General features: G+C 33.7%; 1 protein-coding gene across 1 annotated transcript in view; it reads left to right on the forward strand.

Annotated features, from left to right (window-relative positions):
* Positions 1-405: 405 nt before the first annotated feature.
* LOC103578840 (chondroitin sulfate N-acetylgalactosaminyltransferase 1) overlaps positions 406-14840 on the forward strand; it is a 43598-nt gene continuing 29163 nt past the window's right edge. The window contains exons 1-2 of the mRNA XM_053741226.1: positions 406-948; positions 14686-14743. The gene's annotated coding sequence lies outside the window, so the exon portion shown is untranslated. The remainder of the gene's footprint in view (positions 949-14685; positions 14744-14840) is intronic.

Raw genomic sequence — 14840 nt, forward strand, 5'->3', positions numbered from 1 at the left:
TATGTTTAATTCACTCGTCATTAATGACAGTAATAATCATTAATTGCGTAAACGTATATAAATTATCTGGAACGCGTGTGAAGGTGATTTTTAGAAAAAAAATATATAAAAAAATAAAATACATAATTCATGAGTTCAATTAAAATAGATTTTAATAAATAATATATTCAATAAATATGTGAGTATGAGAAAATTTAAAAAAAGATAAGCTGATATCGTTGACGTGAAAATGAACGCATTGGATCGAGAGTGAAATTGTTTATTGGAGCGATAATAATCGAACAATCACCCGCACTCAATATCTTACTCTTTTTTTTTATTATATATATATATATATATATATATATATATATATATTTATAAACATAGATATACATATACAGAGTGTATCGTTACCACGTGACAGTAAGTTGACCGTGTGGTTGTGCTGGTAGTCAGTGATATCCGGAGGCAAGCGTCTTGAGTTCTGATATCGCGATGGGAGGATGAGAGGATGCAAAGCAGTACCGCGGATGCGGTGTCATGTGTCGTGGCCAAGGACTGTGCCACTAATTTATTACTCCCGCTATTAGGTTACTCGTCTACGTATAACGTCTACCACAACCTCGGTTTATGTTTGCGTGCATGCATGTGTGCGTTACAAGTCAAAGTGTCTACTCTACTCTACCGTACTCCGCTTTCCTCTCTTATACTTGAGCCTGCAGCCTATAGCCCAGTCGAGTCGGGTCTAGTCTAGCCTATTACACTCTTGTCTACTCAATTCTGCTCTGTACATACGATAGCTGGATAAATTAACACACCAAGATAACACGTCGAGTGAGCGAGATACGGCTTTGAGATAACGTGCCATCGGTCGGATTATAAGGCGGGAGAAAAACGGAAGGAAAATTCCGGGCATGTGTGCGTGCTTAGATGGATCGCAATCTATGTAATAACCAGTCTATCAAGGTAACTTATTATAATTATAATTAATCATTTTGATTATATATATACATATATATATATATATATATATATGCATGACATGTTGTTAATGTTTATGTAACTCTGCTCAATGTTTTTATTCTACTTATTACTTTTTCTTAAAAGTTATTCAAATTATTCCAACAATGGGATACGTCGAGATAAAATTTAACAGAGATTTCCTATCGAGATTTATGAGGATGTAAATTAGCTGGCGCTTTTTGTTTATCTGCGGATATTAGAGTAAGAGTTGGCGCAATATATTTAATAATGGAGGTGACTTAAAATGAGATAATGACAATAAAGTTTGTATTTACGGCGTGTTGAGGCTGGGAAATCTTGGAAAATTTAAGCTTTAAGCTTAAGCTAAGTCCATTGACTTGGTTGCCGTTGAGAAGATCGAAAATCGGATCTTGTAACTACTGGGTGGGTTTGAGCTGAGGTAAAAGCGCCGCAGGCGGCAGACGATTGCCTGGAAAAGTATAAGAAAAGTTGGACAACTTCTTTAATCAGGACAGAGTGAAAAAGCGCAATAAATCACGAGTGAATTGTGTTCGCGAATGCCAGATACAGTTGCTCTTCCTTTTTATTATTTTAACAAACTTTTTTTTTTTTTTATACATAACGAGGACCGACAGGTACTCGATTAAATAACACTCACTTTGCTTGATTAGTTTAGTTAACAACCCAATTAATATAATCATTATTATTATTATTATCATCGCTCAAATTTTATTTCATATTTTAACTTTATATTCATTGAAATTTATCATCCGATATCGGAAAACTTTCCGAGCCCTTATTATTTTTAATATACTCTGAAAAAAATTTAGCTATAAATCTTAATAATTTCGCAAAGTATTTTAAAGGAGCATCGTTAATCTAAATCTGATCAAGATTAACAACTTATTCTCTCGTGTAAATAACAAACTTATGAATTACAAAGTTAATACACTGTAAAAAATCGGGAGTTAATTCTGATGACTAATTTTACGTTTATCTGAACTCACTCCGTCACTCGGAGTTTAAAAAAGATCACTCTGTATTTTCAGCGGAGTAATTCCGGAGTTTTACTATTGAAATAATTTCCCTTTCGGAGTAAATTTTGCCCTGCATTCACTCCAGATATAATCCGCGTTCACTTTGCAAATTTTTTACGGTGTAAATTTGAAAAAAATTAACAATAAAAATTTATTTCTTTGTCAAAATAGAAAATACAATTGTTTAATGTCTTTAAGTTTTTTTTTATTTATCCTTTGTTTGTACTTTGTTACATAACTTTTATTTGCTTTGTTCTTGTATCATATGTGAAAGACCGAACAATACAAGCACTAACATCTGGAGGCGTTGTGTACAACAGAAACCGCCGGCGAGATTCGTTTTGTCTCGTCGAGCGTGAAGATACAACTGAAAATGTTGCTGTGAATGTACACTGGTTATTTTACTCTACACAAGTACTTAATCTATACTTATATATGTATATATACTATAGCGTGAGGGCATTTGTAGGAATGTAAAAATCGCGTGGTAAGCAGAAAGCGGAAGTGCCGTGAGCTCTTTTCTGCTGGTAGCTTCTACTTCCACTTGGACTTGTACTTTTACTTATTCGTGTTCTCTTTTCGCGAGTGAAGGCAAAAGATGAAGTAGAAAGTAGAGGCCAACAGAAGCTACAAGGGTGTGTGCTACCCAGTGCAGAAGCACCCTTAGCGATCTCACGCAGAGCCTTCCCATCAATTTTAATATTACACTGTGCGCTTCATGCAAGCAGTTGAGTTAAAACTTAAGAGTAAAGAACTGAAGCATCGGAGAGCAAGAGACTAAGACAGAGATGGAAATAAAAGAGGCAAAATAGAAGAGGAAGAAAGGGGATGAGGTCAAGATCCCAGCAAAAGAGATTGAAATGGTGGGCCGCACCTCGGTAATGAGATGACATTAGACTTGTTGTTGTGTACTTACACAGAGGAGTGGTCACAAAATGAGAAATCCATAGTAAATATTATTTATAAAAGTAAAACATGTCTTGGGTAGACTAATGTATGTACAGAGACTTGTAGTTTCTTTTGAAACACAACATTTCAAAATGTAATCTTTTTATCTAGGTCTTTTTACTTTGTATATTACCTTTGGATTTTCTTTAACTCTGTCGGCTAAAAAAGATGCCGCTAAGCATTCGCTTTTTGTCTTGAAGCCACCACATGCTTCTGTAAAAAAATCTATGCCAGAGTTTTATATTCCATACGACCAAGTATCGGTTATGTTTTTTAAAGCAAAATTTTTTTTTACCTAAAACTATAAAAAAAATGGAATTAAATTTTTTTTATATGCATACAAATTATATCTTTATTGACTTTTAACTCTATCCAGTAAAAATTTTAATCGATTCATCCACCGGGCGTGTATTGGCTCGTAGATTTAATTTTCTCTGATCGCGTTAATGGATACTGTAATATAGAAAATTTAGAGACGACTTTACTCACGATATTTATTGAGTTACAAAAATAATTATCGTAAATGAAGTATTTTAATTATTTTCACAGCTTGCTTTTTTCATTTTCTTTATTTATTATTTATTGTTAACTTTTTTTTATTTAAATAGAGTGTATAGTGTGTTTGTGTATGTTCTTTTGTCAATGACAGGCATTGTGAGCGTTAGCTATTGATATTTGCAAACGGAAAGCGATAAGCGAGCGAGAAATGGCAGATGTAGAGTAAGGAGTATTTGAATTGTCTGCGTGAGTTGTTGAAGTCGTTCAACTACTGTATTACTTTGAATAGACTACAGTAAGACTTAAGTTTAAATTTATTCACCTAAAATTGCTTTTTATAATCATAAGATTATTTATATTTTAACTCATTATACGGAGAGAAATTTATAGTAACCATACCCAGTATGTTTATGAAATATCACCCCATACCGTTACGGTAATAATTACACGGAAAAAAATTGTGGTTCCTCTAACCACAATATTGTAGTAGCGGTACTTCAATATGTAGTAAAGGGTACTACATACATAGTACTGATATTACTACACGTTTGGTTGAGGTTATTCCAAGCTGGAGTCGGCATTTTTTTACTCCAACTTGTAGTAACCTCATCTGAAGCTGCTGTTGTAGCAACTACAATTTTTTTCCGTGTACTTGGAATTATGGGAACCCGAACTTTCTGGAAAAGCTTCCATGAATATGGGAACAATTCCCATTATGGCAACAGTCCCCACACGGAGAGAAATCTCAAGTAAATATGCCTATGTAGCACAGTAATAATTACTCCTATGTGACTGCTTACAAAAACTATAGAGTAATGTAATTATTACTGTGCTGCATAGGCATACTTGACATTCCGCTCTATGCATATTGCATGGTAATAATTACCATACTCATAAGAATTTTTCCCATTAGCAAAATGGAGTAAATCCTATAACTACATTGTAACGATTTCTAAGTACATATGGGAATAAACCCTATATATTATGGTAACTATTACCATAATAGTACCCGCTGAGAAACAAGTGGTAATACTTGCTATCTTAACGAAGTAACTATTCCCATGTTTACACTTTAATGATTCTCATTTTTTTATGTCAACTTTTCCTATTGGAGATGGCAAACATTCTCATCTAGATGGTAAATATTACTATCGAAGATGGTAGCTATTCTTATCCGTGATGATAATCCTTACTATCTGAGAAGAAAACATATCGAATTTTTCAGACATAAGAAATATTACTATTTAGGTGGTAACTATTACTATCGACAATAGTATTTATTACTATACGAGAAACGAATAGTTGATATAAAAGCATGGTAATGATTATCACATACAGATGCTAATCATTCCCTATTTACACGATGGTGATAGTTAGCATTTTTTTCAGCGTGCATAGTAATCATTACCATAACATTATGGTAATTATTTCTATGATATTATGGTAACCATTACTTTATATTATGGCAATCATTTCCATACGTTATGGTAATTATTACCATAATATATGGTAGCGATTGAGAAGACAAATACTATAGTGACATGGTAAAGATTACCATCATTCCATAGGAACTATTTTGATATCTTATAGGAATTATGCCCATATTTTTAGGAATTATTACCATAATATGTATGGGAACCATTTCCATAGTATATTGTAATTGTTGCCATAAATTTCTCTCCGTACATAAAATCGTTTAAGAAATAAATTATATAATTTAAAAAAATATTTATTTTAGATGAAGTAGTTTATTTTGGCGTCTTAAAATGTTGACAATAAAGCTTAAGAGGTTTGTCCATTAAGAGAATTAAATGGAACAATACATAAATAAATTAAGGTTGTTGAAACAAAGTTTCATTTCGTTTTATTTAATTTTTTTTTTTTTTTTTTTTGTGCTAACAACAAATTTAAAAATGAAAGTATAATGAAAGCCCGGAGATTTTATAGGTTTTCCAATAGAAGTGTAATGGGTAGAAGTAGAGCTAGCGTGGGCACGGGCTGGGTGAACGTCGTGCGACAACCGGAAATTAAGTGCTACAAAATAAGGTCGACTACTCTCTGTATAGTATTGCACCGTGACCACGATTCACATCGGAATTCCACTTATATTGTACATCAGTAGACCAGACAACAGTGAAAGAGTGAAAGAGCGATAACTGAAAGATAAAGAGAAAAAGTTTTTGTGAATCGTTTGAATCAAGATATTGGAGCTATTCGTCCACCGAATTTAATTGAAGATTCCCGATCTATTCCTGCCCTCAAAATTTATTATCGCCATTTAATTGTTTTAGATTTGACAAACTACTATTGGAATATTGCTTTCGTAAAATATATTTCTGATCGTTATCTCTTATCGAATAATGAAAAGTTTTATTTTGTTTAAATAATTATTTTTTAATTTTAATTGAATTCTGATGCCAAACAGATTTAGCAGATCAATAGTTTATTTATGTCCATTCAAAAATAGTCAGAAACTAAATCTGCTTAAATCCCGAGTTCGGAAATCGAACCAAAACTAGTGCACTGTAAAAATTTGAGACTGAATTCGGAGTGATTACGGATTTTATTTCAATCCACATTCACTCCGCTAATTTTTGACAGTTTATCTCCCTCTAGTTCTCTCTATTTTTTATTTAATTTACAAATATTGATAGCGTCACGTAAAATTCTGAATTTTAATCTATGGAAATATTTGTGTGGATGATCTGATATATATAATATACAATCTACGTGATGAAATGCCCGATCATTAGTGGAACTGGGAGCTGGTATTAACGCAGTCGGATCGCAGATATAACGAGTGATTTGTCACGGAAACAATCAACTCTAACCCGTGTGAATAGAATGATGTATGATTGATTATTCAGCATCATCACGATCAGCAGGACTATGTATGGTGATTTCATTGACGATAATGACGTGACGTAAAAAAGGCTCACGTTTCCATTAACACCAATCGATCGCATCTCTTGTCAATGTTATTATTATTATTATTATTTTCTTTGTCTTGCTAAAGACCACGTTAATATATTTATAAAAAGCCAACGGTGGAAAATTTAAAAAAAAAAATATTATAAGCAAAAGCTTATCATAAGTAGATATTATGCGCTCAGCAAGATTTATTCAAAGTCATTAAAATAAATAAAGCTGGAGATTTAAAAGCAAAGCAACCGCCGTTTTCACCGGCAGTATGCTGAGAATAATAAAAAAAAGGATGACTGGGACACAAGCTCCCAGTCTGTTTACGTATCTAACGAGCATAAAGTTTGTACATTTTCATGTTGTTTGAACGACGTCGAGATAGTGTACGACAACGACGGCATGGTATAGAAGGGTCTGCTAGTACGGGGAACATTGTAACAGCAGAGACGAACCACAGCGTCCCTCAAACCATCCGCATCACTCCTATCCAACGGCAGGGTTAATCCAGAAACTCCGATTAAATGAACCGAAACGATGCAAGCCTGCTTCGTAATGTAACCACGACTACGTGATTCACGAGCTTCCGATTAGATATTCTCCGCGTAGCTGTAAGCGGTTGCTTGCTGTGTTCAAAGGGCTAAAATTTAACATTTCGCAAATCCTAACCGTACGAATGATATAAACGTCCATATTTGTGTACAAATACCTCAAGTAGTTTTTGCTGAAAATACTTTTTCAGCGAGTGGCTTTATTGAATGAAAATAATGAGCCCAATTAGAGTTGTTTTTCAAGTATAAATAGTTAAATTGTCGAATTGATCAAAAGTACTTAAGAGTTTTTTAGGGTTGTAATCCCTTAAGCTCGTGGTGAGCTTACAGTTCTCAGTCTCCATAAGCCCGGGTCCTTGAGTTTTGTACGTTAACTTGCTGTTACGATTCTTAAATTATCGAGTCTGATGTTTTTAAAAGGATTTTATATTTTTTATTTTAATTTCATTCCAGTTACAAAATAAATGTGAATGGGAACGATAATTTCAGGTGGATTATGGATTTAGTTTGACACCGAGTCGTTTAGAGGAATTCACACAATCCACATTGTGCGATAAATTGTGTGGGAATAAAAATGTTTTTCCAAAGAAAGCTTTATAAATCTCGTGGGGCTTTCAGCTGAAAATAACGTAAAAAATTTTTTTTAATAGAAAACATTTTTCAAAGCAGTAGTTAGTGAGCTGCTGTGAAATTTTGCCGCTTCCACGGTTTTAGAAACAGCATGTGGTTTTATTGCAATTATCCGAGCTCTGGTCTCTTCAGCTCTTGGGTCTTTTTTTCTTGGTACGGCGCTCAAAACTCGGAACCAGACCAAAATTGGTACAGCGTTTGAATCAGCGATACTCTGACGGAAATACACTATTTCGATGGATAAACGTTTCTTTCCTAAAAATTTTTGTGGTATTCGATAACAGTAAATTCATATCTACGTAAATTTTGTTGAAATTTTTTTTTATAAATTCTTTTCAAAGAGTTTTATTTGAGGAATGCGACAAATACCTGAATGCTGGAATTTTATTTGGCAACTCGACAAACATTTTCTGACACGAGTAACAATGTGGTACGCACAGTTGAAATAAAAACACTTGGGAGCAGAAGCTATATTTTTTTTTTATTTACTGTTCACTTTTGCGATAAAACTTTGTTGGGTTTTTTTTTCCATTAAATAAATTTTTCTCACTCTTCGCAGAAAGAGTCCGCAGATAGATGTATGGTGATTTTAAAAAAAATAAAATAAAGAATAATAATGGTAAAGAGAGAGTAAAGTGAAAAAAAAGAGGTAGAAATATTAGGGAATGGCACGCTCGCGTCGAAATTACTATGGCCGTTTTCAGCGAAACGACCTTTGTCGGCGGCGCAAGTGAAATATTTCTCGCCGTGGAATTTCGCTCCAGGAATAATGGGCTTCCTCTTCAGTATTTCTGTCTCTCTCACCGCCACCCGGCGCGCAAAAGTACATATTTATACGAATATATAAAAGCTGGATGCATCTCCGTTACCACGGTGTGCACAACTATGCACACCATCAGTAGTAAACTCTCCAGCATACGCCAGGTATAGTTTTGATCGATGCGCTAAACTTGTACTTTTCATTCGAGTCCGAGTTTAACTGCTAATCGTGACTCGAATATTGTTACTTTTATTGCACAACTATCTACATAACTTTCATCATACGTCTGTTTCATCCTCGCCGCGCGTCAGCAGTTTCAACCCCGAAAAAGTATAAACTGCATAACTTTGCATTAAATTATACATTATTAATTACAGATCAGATTTTTTTTTGTACTTCAGAATACGGCATCCACGGTGATTATAAATTCATGTACACTTGAGAGTTCCTGCATAATACGAGTCTGGAGAAAATTTTGAGATTCCGTTAATAAATTATTGAAAATTAAATCCGCAGTGCGGCGAACTTGTAACGTGAGAAAGAGCAGCCTGTACTTTCGAGCCTTTCCTGCAGCGCTGCTATTTAGAAAATATGATTTTCAGCCATCAAGAAATTATGTGCTTTAAAAATACATATATACACACACATCCATATATATGTATAGGAAAGTAGAGATGGACAGTAGAGTAGAAAATCGAGGCCGAAATAGTTTTCGGTAAAACCGCTGTATGACTGCCATTAATATCAAGGCACTACGACCGTATCGTTACCGGTCCTTTCACTATCAATGCGTTTTTTATCATTATTATTATTATGACTTTTTTTTCATTAATACCTGTACCTATAACTCTGCCATTTATTTGACGTCGTTCTCCACAAATTTATATTTCCACCCATAAAGTACTTTTTTCCCATATCAAATAGTCTGTAGTCTTTAAATTAATTTAAAAGTTACAAAATAATCTTTAGATAGAATTTTTCCAATAAAATAAAATTATTAAATTTATTACCTCGAGGTATTTTTTTATCCGGTACATTGTCTAGCCGTTTTCGGGGATGCGTCGGTGTTTGGTTTATAGGAGAGTAAATCCTCATTCAGGTTCACAGCGGTAAAGTGAATATAGGTGTTGGGCGATCGATCTCGAGGATAAGCCACGGAAGTAACAACAATTTCCCTCAAGTCTTGTCTTCTGGTCGGTGTCAGAGATGCTGCTCTGACATCTTTACCACATTTCGGCGTCACCGGCTTTCAGCCAATCGCGTTAATGGACGCGGCTGAATGTCTAAGATGACAAAGTCTCGAGAGTGAGCTAATAAGCGACCTAAGAGGCTTTACTTAGTATCGCATCACTGAAAACTTTCTTACAATAATTAATTGATATTATAATTGACATTTATCGAAACTTTTTTTTTTTCACACCAAGCTCTATACAGAAAAAAATTATTTCTCGCCCTAAGAAGTTTTTTTTTTAATTTATAATGCGAAAAATTTCTTGGGAGAAGTACACCATTTTTTTCTGTTTAAAATTCATTAATCAAAATTTGAAACTTTCGAATTATTATTATAAATTTTGTCTTTTACCAGACTAGTGAGATTAAAGTCGACCTCATTCTGGTTCGCATTGAGATGAGGGTTTCAATAATTCAGAAACTTCACATGTATCTGAATATTTAATTAGCTGTCTAGTGATTGGTAATCTTTCTGCCACAAATTTTATTGATTAATAAGTAATTATAATCCTCTTTGTACAGTCGCTTAATGTTGGTTTATTTTAGACTTTTAAAATTTTAATATCTTTTTAATCTTTTACAGTCTTAGATATTATTCTTACTCTCTAAAACTGAAACAGCGAAAACCACGGAAAAGTAGTGTATAAACACTATTTCAGGTTCAAATTATATTTTATCAGTTGCAATTTTTAAAAAATTTCGTGATGATAAACTTATTTGCAGAAAATAAGTAATTCACCATTCTTGGCTATAAAAAAAATGAAAAGTTAATATTTCGCAACGGATTTTATTTCAACATGTTTGTTTTGATATTAAATTTATGAGAAAAAATATAAACGTATTCCATAACGCCTGGATAAAATTTTATAGTCATTCATACAGAAGCTAGAGTTGCGTTAGAAAAAATCCACCATGAAAAGCATATTTTGCCGCCAAGTTTCGTGATTCGTCTCCGAATTAATTCAATAAATTGATCGACGCTGAAATAACGGTTATAGAGGGCATATATTATTCATGCATACGTTAATAAAATAATGTCGATATAAAATAAAATTTCAGATTGTTACCATAACAATATATCCAACACAAGTGGATTATTTTTCATGGCTTCGAATGAGAATATATAATAGAGTTTTTCATTGTATCGGATGGATGGTAAGCGTGCGGTGAATACGCCATAAATTTATAGTGGATTGAAGGTGTATTAAATCTCAATAGGTTTCATAGAATTTCATGGTTTATAACGCAAGAGCTGGGATACAGAATAAGTATGTGTGTATGTGAAAGTGGTACATATATTTGCGTACGAGTCTATGAGCCTCGTCGACATAATAATACTTGGTACGTTTGCGGGTATATAACAAGGCACGTTTGCCGCCTCCAAGTATATACTGAATACTAGCGCATCGTGTATTATCCAAGTTAGTCACAATTATGAGAGAGCAACCTGGTGCCTACATATATATGTATTCATATATATATATGCTTTTCAACTCGTGTATTATATAGTAGTTTCAGTAGCTGAACATCCACCCGTATAGTTTTATAATCCTCTAGAACATTTCAAAGTTATAACTGCATGGATAAATTTATATTTTGTTAGAGTTATTTCCCGCTGGTAGCCCCAAGCATTTATTGTGCAAAACTCATACGTACGCCACATCAAAGACAATGAAAATTTGTTTTCCTGTATGTTTTATGTATATAACGATATATGAGCATTATGGTCATTTTTAATGATTGACATATGCGATTTTATTTATTTTTACGTCAAAAGTCTTGGAAGGCTGACCTGATAAAAAATTATTTTCCTTTGAATTTTTCTAAACGAGTTATTTGCCCGCGCATGTGCATACAGGCTAATCGAGATTGTCTTTAATAGTTTTATTGAGCGAACCATCGATGCGTCAGCAAATGATTACAAAGCTGCGATATGTTATGTGAGTTTTGTATTTACTTGGTCACGATCAAAGACCACAGAGTGGCTCTCTCGGCATAAATGCTGGGCTCTTGCTTGGCTTGATTGTTAATCAATGGCTTTTAAGTCTGATGATGAGCAATTTATATTTTATTAAATCGTATGAGTAAAAAAATTTTAATGCAAATATCTTGTGGGAAAAATTAAAGCCTTTGAACCGACAGCTCTGGAATTTTTCATTTAAGTTTAATTATAAATTATTGAAAAAAAGGAGGGATTAAGACGGAGCTTGTATAGGTTTAATTTAGTGATATTAAATATTCATTATGAAAGAATATATAATACACCGAGTAGAGCTAGAAAGAAAAATGTAAAGTTAAAAAAGTTAATTGATGATGGGGTTTAATATTTAGTAATATCCGACGGAATGTAACTCTGAAGAATGTTGAACAATCTAAAGTCATCTGGCATCAGATCGCCACAGTGGTCCGTCGAGAAAAGTTGGAGCTTCCGTAGAACTCTTGGGCGCTACTCAACGTGAAAACTTGTTCGCGAACAAGAACAAGGAAGCTGTTCAGAGTAGAACTGAAAAAGCGAAAAAAAAGTGACTCGAACAAGAAAGAAAATGGAAATAAAAGAAAGAAGGAGAGGGAACGGAAGAGAGTTTATAAGAGAGGAACCAATGCGAATGTAGCCACTCGTGAAAGCTCCGGTGTGTTTGTCTTTGGCGACTGGGATGTGAAAGGTGTCTGTGGGAAAGAGAAAAAAGGAGGGTTTAATGTAAAAGACGAAGAAAGTAGCTGGAGGTGGGGCTGGGAAATAAAATGAATATGCATTTCACAAGTCTCTGCGGTAATAGTTCGACGTACAAATGCAGCTGCAACTATTGTGAATACGAGATGGAAACGGCGATCCTTTCTCAAACGGATATTCTCCATACGTCACTTATGAAAATAAAAGCAATCTTGTTTATAAACAAAAATAGTCCGAAAATAAAATAAAACAAAACAGAACAAAAAATACATACGTGTATGATGAAGAGAAGCAAATAAAACCGTATAACAGAAAAATAATCAAAATTTGTTACCCATCGAGTATTTATTTTTCGGCTGGGCAAACATTACTCTGAATATTAAATTTGTATTTTGATATTTGTTGACAGTACTAGAAAAGTTCACGTTGACAATCGATGTGCAGAACGTATGTTGATGAAAAATATACATGCAATGTCAATTTTTACTCACTATCACAGAAAATATTAAAGAAAAATACGAGAGATTACTGGGATATTTTTTTCACAAATAGTTTACAACATTGAATGTGTAAATTATATTTTTTTATTTCCCATAAAATGCACGTTGGTATTTTTTCACTCGCCGACTCTGATTTAATCGGGCGGGTTTTAAAATTAAATTCAAAGATTGAGAGCAATTTTGCTGAACGAGGTAAATGTGGTTCAGTGGGTGTAGAAAAGTTTTCGGTGGAAATCAGGTGAAAGTTGTAAAGAAGTATAAATATATAGGAACCGCAGGATGTAGAACTCGGATTCGGGACGATCGCAAAGTTCAATACTGCATTGGACGAATGAATACGAATGTAAATAAAAATCTAGGATCTACATTCGGCCGACAAGTATGATCAGAAGTACTGAGGGATAGGTACAGGTATCATCGTATGTATAAATATATATATTCAATCTGCTGAGTAAGGAAAAACGTATGAAATGTTGGATGTAGTGGCCGGAATGAATAGACGGAAAATAAAACGTCATGTTTCACGATGTGTCTATATCTATGTATGTATGTGTCGCAGCAGACGAGTCTCTGTCAAGCGACATCCTCGTAGATATTGATAGGATAGGATAGGATAGTGAAGCTAGTGGATAGCGAAGAGACTATGGATGACGGGATGAAAATGGCTCGTAAAGGTTTTGGCTACTAGTACGAAAGAATAATGCGGTGGATTCGTTTTAAATCTATCAGCAAAGACGTCCCGCACGGAATGAACACTCGTTATTTGTAAACCCCAGACGACGTTGATCGATTCAATGTCTATTTGGTGAAATCGTGTTGACGTTTTTTTACAATTTATTTTTACTATTTCGATTGAGTTTAATTTTCACTTTATCATTCCCAATAAACTCCATCCACATTTTATATTTATTTCGCTAGGAATTGAGTATTCACTTATTTTCCATTTGAATATATGGATAAAATTTTTTTTTCATTATACTATTTTCGAGATATTCACCAGATTTTCTTTATGTTTATCTCAATGATGAGATTGGTAAACTCCAATTGAATTTTTTTTACGCCGTTACACTCAGGTTTTGTTGAGGCAAATAAGTTTTTCGGCTTTGCCGCTCCGATTGAATTATATTATTATGATTATGCCTACGTGAAAATGAAAAGTCTATTGGCTTATAAACCTTTTTACCCTCTATTTTTCTCTATTATCTCAAAGCGGATAGAAAAATGAATCCACAATAATAAAAATAAAATAAAAATAAAATTTCATTTGAATTTATTATGACGTCTATCTTCTTCGTCTTTTTCAATATCAGTTATTTTTATGCTTCGTCTTATTCGCTATTTGTCCCTCGTATTTTACAGTCTCGTGAACAATTTCCTTCAAGTAATAATTTTCACTAATTTTAAATGTTAAAAGCTGTTGTAAATAATTTCACATAAATTATTTAAATTACGGCGGTTTAATATTTAGCGCCAAACTGCTGGGTTGTAAAATAATTTGAGTAAAGCGGTCTATTAGAATTGAGTTTATCTTTTTTTCCACTGCTAGAAGGCTTTAATTTTGAGTAAAATCAGAGAAATAGAGGAGACATTGGAGGTAACCAGCCAGCAGTCTTGCTCGTTTAACCAACTGAAATGATTTCCCTGCAGAGTCCGGAGCACCTCCGGCGGCAGGCGTTGAAATATGAAACTGCGGCAATATGCAGTAAAGAGCCATGAGTATAACCGCTCTTGTTTGCACCAGCAGTACTAGAACCAGTAGATGTGCTGGTAACGCCTGGTGTGCTAATAATCCCGATTTAAGCGCAATGATATCAAGATTTCAATGGGATATGTCTCTTTGTTCAAATTTCACTCAATCTTCACAATTATCTCTATTACGAATTCATTGCCAACAATACAATTATAATAATAATAATAATTCTATTACAATTTCTGTAAATAATAATCATAATAATTTTAATTTGTGTGATTTCAGAAATGCGATTCAAAAGGATGACAATGAAATCTCAAGATCCGCGACAACTACGATAGAGGTAATTTTATATTGTTATATTTATTCTTATTGTAGTACCGAATTTATTATCATTATTATTAAGAATCCGTTCAATTGAAGCACAACATTGTTACGCA

The sequence above is a fragment of the Microplitis demolitor genome, chromosome 8 (assembly GCF_026212275.2).
Source record: "Microplitis demolitor isolate Queensland-Clemson2020A chromosome 8, iyMicDemo2.1a, whole genome shotgun sequence".
NCBI lineage: Eukaryota > Metazoa > Arthropoda > Insecta > Hymenoptera > Braconidae > Microplitis > Microplitis demolitor.